General features: G+C 30.4%; 1 pseudogene; it reads left to right on the forward strand.

Moving 5' to 3' along the window:
• Window positions 1-6,498: 6,498 nt before the first annotated feature.
• The window catches only part of LOC107852284, a 92,862-nt pseudogene continuing 91,067 nt past the window's right edge, over window positions 6,499-8,293 (forward strand).

Genomic DNA, 8,293 nt, shown 5'->3' on the forward strand with positions numbered 1-8,293 from the left:
TGATCTTTCTTCTAAAAATACTAGATGGTAGAGGCCCGTGCAAGAAAAGGCCCAACATTTTGGGTTAAAGATACATATAGATGAATTTCATATGTTAACACACAAAGCATTTATTGAAACTTGCTTATCAAGCTCTTCCTAGAATAATTACTTGGCATATTTAGCGATAATATTACATTGATGTATGAACACAAAAAACTTCCTAGACAGGAAACAAGCTCCTAACTCAGGGATATCCCGGTCTAAATACTAAAGCGATACCATTTTTGTTCAGAATGGGACATTGTTAAGTCATTTCTTTTCTCCACTTCTGTTGTTGTAGCTACTAATTTGAACCTCTTCTATTTCGCTTTCAATGCCTTACCATCTATTTGTTGCCTCCACAGAAAGACTAGTCATTTTCTTCGTATCATTTGTTATTATGTTTTGATTGGTTATTCAACTTTTTGTTTACAAGATTGAATTGGCGATTTCATTTCCTCTTTACTCAATGATTTTTCAACTATTACCTGCACAAAACAATGTTCAGATAGCAGCAATGAATATTGGCATAAAAAAAACTTACCTATGCATATACATCTTTGGTTAAATGATACTTAGTACTGAGAATGAATACATCAACAACTCCTTAAGTTTTTATACGTAATAGGCGCTTGAGAGTATGCACAAAAACTTTTCAAAATTTCAACAGAAGTCTCAAACAAAATCACTTTATTAGGTGTTCATTAGGAAATACAGTAGTTTTAAGTATCTAAATAAGACTCACAGGTAAGTTTAAGGGGTTGTTGTTTGGCATATGAACCTAAGAGGCTGAGGACACATGGTTCTCAACCTTCATTGACCATTAAGTCAAACCCTCTGTGTTAAATTATAGAAATTTCATTCATATGGAAAGATGATAATTTATCCAATAAGTTTGTTAAGACTACAACACATCATGCATTTTACACTTTTAGTTATCATAAAAGCTTCAATTAAATACTCAATTGATATGAACAAGAAAATTAAATATTTTAGTCATGATTTCATGACATAGCTTTCAAAACTGCAAATTTACCCTTCTTTTATATAAAGAGAACTGATAGATAGAGTTGTGATGTTACATTATTGCAAAACAAGGTCGACATTGAAATTTTACCTTTTGTACTCAATTTCCTGACCGAGCAAGTAACTTGTATTGATTCTCAAACATGAATTCCATATAAAACTGATAGAAAATCAATGAGAAAAAACTTTCATGAAAACCCCAAACAGCGAGGGATTCCATGACATTTCTGATTGGCTGTCTTGTATTTATAATATTTTGTTTAATAGTTGGTGTCTCTCAAAATCTACATTAGCAAACCATCTTCCAGTTTTTCAAATAAAATATTGTTACACTTGTTATATAGGAATTCCATGTGAACTGATATCTACAAGAGAATGAAAATATGGCCATTTCTCAAATCACTAATGCCCTTATTTTCTCCCCTAATAAATTATGTTACAAAATGATTTAAATGAACATATCAATAAATGGATAGAAGTGTATAAATGCATCTAAAATGAAGAAACATTATATTCTAAAAGTAAAGAGCCAAGATTGATACATCATAAAGAAGGGAAATTGCAGATAAAATATGATTTTATAAACCTTTCCCTTTTTCTCGACTCATTGTCAACCACCATAAACTTCTCGAGCTTATCTTTAGCCTATTCATTCAAATTTTGCAAGAATATAAATGACATCAAGTGAATTATTTTAGGTTTACTGCCAAGCAAAGAAGAGAGTTTTCAGCATCAGAGAATTAAACAATATTGACTACCTAAGATTAGAAACTATTTCATTAGGAGCTTTTAAAAAAATTAGAGATTAGTTTATCCATCTGGGAAATGTTTAAGTATGAGATACATAATTATAATTTGTGTTTAATTATTTCATAAACTAATCTGGAATTGACGTGCTTGATCCTAAGGGACATTGTTGTTTAACTACATGAATTATGATAAGATTTCAGAAGCCAGTAGATCCAGCTAATCCTCCACAGGCAAGTTAGAATGAAGAGTAAACAATAAAACCAAGAATATTAAGGCTACATAACATCAAATTATTAACTTAAATGACAACAACGATAAACTTAATAATTATTGCATAAACAAGAGTAGAAGAGAAAATGTAAGTGTCAGAAAAATATCTATCACGAGCCTGATAATGGCAAAGATGAAGGGTGGACAAAGGAGTACTCAATATTAAGAAAACTAATTGTTATTAGTATGTCATTTTGGTTCCATAATTAAACTGATGACAACCGCAACTCCTTTAGTCTTTCATGTGTATAGAAATACCAGTGAAAATAGTACTTCTAAGAAATAGAGAATAATAATGTAAAGTGAAAGAGTAATAGAAGTTTAAAAGAATGAATCAAACTACGATGAAATAAAATTTATCACAATGAACCTTTTGCACTACATTTCTCTTAAAAAATGCACAGAAATAGATCGCTGAAATCAAAACATAGCTTAATGATTGAGTGGGGAATAATCCTCCAGAGTATAGCTCTCCATCCCGTATATTGTGAAGGTAAAGGACTTCTTATAATCTCAATAAAGGCATTTCTGTGGATGCAAAAATAAGAAAATAAGATGGTGTTAGTAGGCATTAATAGTCCTTCCATGCTTAGTGTATTGAGTTAAAGTAGCAAATGACGATAACAAAACTTCAGGGCCAAAACAGACCGATAATGATGGTAGGCTAGGAACATGAGTTTTTACCAACTGCATTAAGTAATTGATAAACATGTAGCTATAGGATTATGCACATAGTTGTAAATTATATAAAATAGAAAAAAACTAATCAACGTAAAAAAAAAAAAATTCTTCTCCTAATCTTAACCTTACATTTTTTTTGTGGGATGATTAGAACACTAGAAACAGAGGAAAGTAAAGTAAAGGGGTGTTTTTGAAAAAACAAAATTCTAAAGTACTACTACCTGACTAAGAAAGATAATGCCAGGCTCTTGTGATTCCAATAAGCAAAGACCAGTTTTAACTCCTTTCAAAATTCCATCATCAGCGTTTTCATAATGAGTTTCTGTCAATAAAGGCAATCTCAAAAGCAAATTAGGATACTGTGGCACCACTTCTTCAAACCATTTGGTAGTTTCATCCTTAGGAAACAACTTCACAAATAATCAAGCATGACGTTATTTATTGTTCTTGTTTGTATAATAAATGTCTCATCTATAAAGTGTAGAATACTATATGAAGAATATTATACCGACGGAGCCTATTATAGCTGCAAACGGTTGATATCGAAGAATCAAATGGTTTATAACTTCACTGTTGGTAAGAGTACTTGATTCAGGTGTAAATTAATGCAATAAAAAGGAATACTTCTAAAAAGAGGAGAAGAGCAAGATGAAAAAGAAGTCTACCAAATTATCAAACACGTTCTTCTTACAACGAAATCTACAATAAACTACCCTTTGATTCGTATTTAGAATTTATCATTGAAAGTCGAAACGAATCCATAGAGTTTTGATGTGGGAGAGGAATTTCATCCAATACCAAGCGTGCACAATGAGCGCTCAAACCTTAAAATTACAACAACTATTTAGTCATTTGTAAAACAAATTTCACAAAGTAGCACAATAGGAATATCTGTGAACACTCACTTGAGGAGACGAAGGAATTCAGCAATGAAGAAAATGATTAAATTGAAAAGTCTTTTGTTTTCAGCGATTAGATAGATTGAAACTGTGAATGGAGCTTTGTTTCTAATGTGCAACTATGTTCATGCTTACCGTGTAGCTGAAGGTATACCGATAGAACACATATAAAACTCTAATAATGATGAAAACAACCCTCGATCGGCAAGCTGGGAGGTCGACGCTCAACTGCTTCCCAAGGCACTTGTATATATTAGTAACAAGGATAAATATGGCTATTTGCCCATATATAAATGCCAAAGTTAATTAGAAATACTCCATCTATCGTATTATAGGTACTCCCTCCATTTTAAAATAAATGAACCATTGAATTATTTTTGAATCTCTTAAATAAATGAATTATACATTTTTCAAGAGACATGTCTAAAATAAATGAATTATTCATTCTTCAAGAGACATGTCTAAGATAAATGAATTGTTCATTGTTCAAGAGACATGTTGAAAATTTCTTCCAATTTGACCTTTTTCATTTTATAAGGCTCTTAAGTACTTCACATTTTCTAAGAGAGTAGTTAAAAATAATAAATGGTTAATAGTGAAAAGTAACCTATAATTTATTTATTTTTCTTAAGGGGTGTGCCTTACCCAAAAATTCAATTATTTTGGAATGAAGGAGTATAAAATAGTACTCTCTCCATCTACTTTTACTTGTCACTAATTTTCTAGTCGTATTTCTACTTTTACTTGTCATTTTTGACATATAAAAAAAAAGACAAAATCTTTTTTCTATTTTATCCTTAGCATTAATTGTCTTTTCACCAAATTAATTTCAAGACACAATATCAACATCATTTAATAGGAGTAATATACACCCTCCGTTCTAAAAAGAATGACCTAGTTTGACTTGACACAGAGTTTAAGAAAATAAAAATGACTTTTGAATTTTGTGATTCTAATTTAAAATTATGTCAAATGTATCAAAATGTCCTTTAATCATGTGATCTTAAACATGCCACGTGGAATGTTTGAATTAAAAATATTATCAAAAAAGAAAAGAGTCATTCTTTTTTAAACAAATTAAAAAGGAAAGTAGATAATTCTTTTTGAAATGGAGGAGGTAGTAAATAAATATGTTATTAATTTTTTTCCGAATGGCCAAAGTCAAAATTTGATAAGTAAAATTGAAAGAAGAGAGTAGTATTTCTAGTATTTCATTTGTTTAGTGCAGAACAAGTGCATTTATTCACTAAACTTTTTTGGTGACCGGCAAAATTGTTATTTGGATTTTTAACTTAGAAATGATTCTATTCTTCTTCATTGTGAAGTAATCCCCGGATACAATATCCCTCAAGTTGAATGAAACGTAAGGAAAGCCATACTGGTGGTACAGTTTAGCCGTTCACTGATCTTATTTTATACTACCTCCGTTTTATTTTATATGTCACTACGTTTTTTTATTCATTCGAAAAAGAATATCATTTTTTCTTATTTGGTAACTATTTAATGAAATTATTTTTATTTTATTCTTAGTGGATCCCACGAATTAAGGAAAGACAACTAAACAATAAATATTAAAATAACTTTAAGAGAGACAATTTTGTAAATTTTACAAAGTCATCACTTATTTCTTAAACTCTGTGTCCGGTCAAATAGCGATACATAAAATGTGACGGTGGAAGTATTATATATTTACATGACATTTTGCCTTCCATAAATATATAAAAGGGTCCAAACGAACCAAAATATAATTAAAGAAAGTATTTATTCCCTTCATTTTTTTTATGTGTTATCATTTGATCGGGTATGAAATTTAAGAAATAAATAATGACTTTATAAAATTTATAAAATTGCTCAATTTAATTTTTAATTATCTTTTCTTATAAAGTGGGACTCCATAGGATAAAAAAGATGATATTAAATAGTTTCTCCCTTCGTTCTATTTTACTCGTCCCAATTTGATATTGCAGATTGATTAAGAAAAATAATTAATACAGAAAAGAGTCAGAAATACCCTTCGACTATAAATTGGCTCAAGAATACCCTCTGTTGCCTATTGGGCCAAAAATACCCCTCCATCTACCTTTGTGGCTTAAATATACACTTACAATTAACATAATTTTTTTAAACCATAATTAGAAATCCTATTAAACACGTGAAAACTTTTTATTGATTGTAAATTCTTAACTAGACTATAACTAGACTTAGGTCATCTTGTAACTGGATTGTCTAAAGGCAAAGAGGAAAAACAAGCATTTAATGTCAGCTGTATATACAGTGAAATTTAGGGACAACAAGGATATAAGGAAACTTACTTGAGTTGCATCACATATAGTGTTGAAACTTACGAAGTGGTTGTTAATATTTTCCTACCCAAATCTTTGCATCATGGTTTTCTCGACCAACTTCCCTGTATATCAAAAGAAGCTAAATCACTACATGAAAGCAGTTCCGATGCAATCTTTATTAGGGAGTGATACTTTGAATATAATCTAACCAATATCTTCTGTTTCTCCCTTCAACATCATAGTTTGGTTTGCAATACCAACTTTTACAAGATCAACGTACAGATCAAACCCTTCGAAAACTGCATATATAAATTTCTATACAAAAACATTCACAGGAAACATCAGAATTCAAAGTACAACAACTGTAGCTTGCAGGTCAAATAGATAACTTAGACAGCACATGCATAAATGCCTCTTTGGTTGATCTAGAATCACTGAGTTTACCTCCAAGAATATAATCACATACATAAGTTGCCTGCATCAAGGGAAAATTTCCATGAGATAAGCAAGATGATATTCCAACTTATTATTTCAAGAAAAGAACACTTATCATGTGAGGTTGACAAATGCTGGACGTACAGAAGAACCTGGAAAATATTTTAATCAGGTAATAGAGAATTAGAAAGTTTCCCCCCCTTTGTGAACTTCCTCTAATTGTAGGAATGAACTATATTGTTAGATTAGTTCTCCCACCCCACCAACCCCAAAACATGTTTTAGACAAGTTACTTGTATTCTTGATTGAAGTAGTAATTGGAGTCCATATACCGATAACCGTAACCCAATACAAGGAAGATAAATATAATTTTTAATAGATGCAGCAACAACAACATAACCAGTGTAATCTTACAAGTGTGGCCTAAGGAGAAGAGTAGGTACTATGATATTTACCATTAAGCCCTGAATCATCCTCAAGCAGAAGAGTGTAATCTTACAAGTGCGGTCTTGAATCATCCTCAAGCAGAAAATACTTACCATTAGGCCCTGTTACTAATAGCTTCTTAACAATCTTAAAACAAAATTTTTTGGCGAACTCCGTAGTTATGTCAAATATTATAACAGATCAATGTCATATCTTTCCCAAGATTGATTCAGTTTTTTTATGTAGACAAGTTGAGGAGATAGGATCCACTTTCTTCCATAATTAAATAATAAATCCACTGTATCAATGATTCTTTGATAAATTCACACGAAAACTAATAATGAATTGAAATTATCAGACAATTATATGAGTACAAACAAACAAATAGTAAGTAATCTAACATTATTTAATGTGGAAATAAGAGGATAAAGTAGTGGGGACCTCATGTAATAAATTATACAAGACTATAATTATATGGTGCATAAAGGACAAAACAATCATGAAATGGGCCTATTCGAATAGAGTATTCATAACATGCCTTTCTAATGCACAAAATTGAGACAACAGTTGCACAAGAATCTGAAATAAATAAAAAAACTTTAAAACAATACAACAAATTGATACCAATATCATAACATCCTAACATCTCAATTCCATGTTTTGCTTAATCAAGACACGAAGACTTCATAAAAAGTGTTAAAATCAGAATATAAAAATTATAAAAAAATAAATAAAAAATCATAGAATTTCAACGACACCAAAATTATAAAAATCTTAACTAGATAGTACAATGAAATCCAAAACTAATTAGTTGTATAAACAGGAAATAAAACAGCAAAAATTTATAAAATATGTTCATATTCATTAGATCGGGTAGGATTTTAAAACACACTAAACCCCATCTAAACCCGAACAATACATGGATACTACAAAACTTACTTGAATACTATATATTTATGAGTGTAAAAGGTGAATCATAGTCGAGTATAGGCTTCTCCATCGTCCCTTTCGTCAAAAGACGTGGTATTAAGATCGTGTTCAGTAGTTTGATAGTGAAATTAGTTTTTTCTCTCAAAATCCCCTTTTAATTTTATAGGTTGGGGCGGTTTAATATCTGGGTCGGGTTTGGGTGGGGTATTTTAATTGAATTCAAATTTAATTTAGTATTTTAATTAATTTAATGTACAACTAATAAAAAGTTGCCACGTATTTAATAGGATTTCTAATTATGGTTTAAAAAAATTCTGCTGATTGTGAGGGTACATTTGAGCCACAAAGGTGGATGGAGGGGTATTTTTGGCCCAATAGGTAAACGAACGGTATTCTTGAGCCAACTTTAATAGTTAAAGGGTATTTCTGACCCTTTTTCATAATTAATAACATGAATATTTTACCATAGTGCTTCTATTAAATGATATTTGCATTTTAATTTGGAGAAAAAAATAATTAATAGTAAGGGTAAAAAGGAAAAAAAAAATTTCTTGTCTTGATTAATGAAAA

The sequence above is a fragment of the Capsicum annuum genome, chromosome 11 (assembly GCF_002878395.1).
Source record: "Capsicum annuum cultivar UCD-10X-F1 chromosome 11, UCD10Xv1.1, whole genome shotgun sequence".
Lineage (NCBI taxonomy): Eukaryota > Viridiplantae > Streptophyta > Magnoliopsida > Solanales > Solanaceae > Capsicum > Capsicum annuum.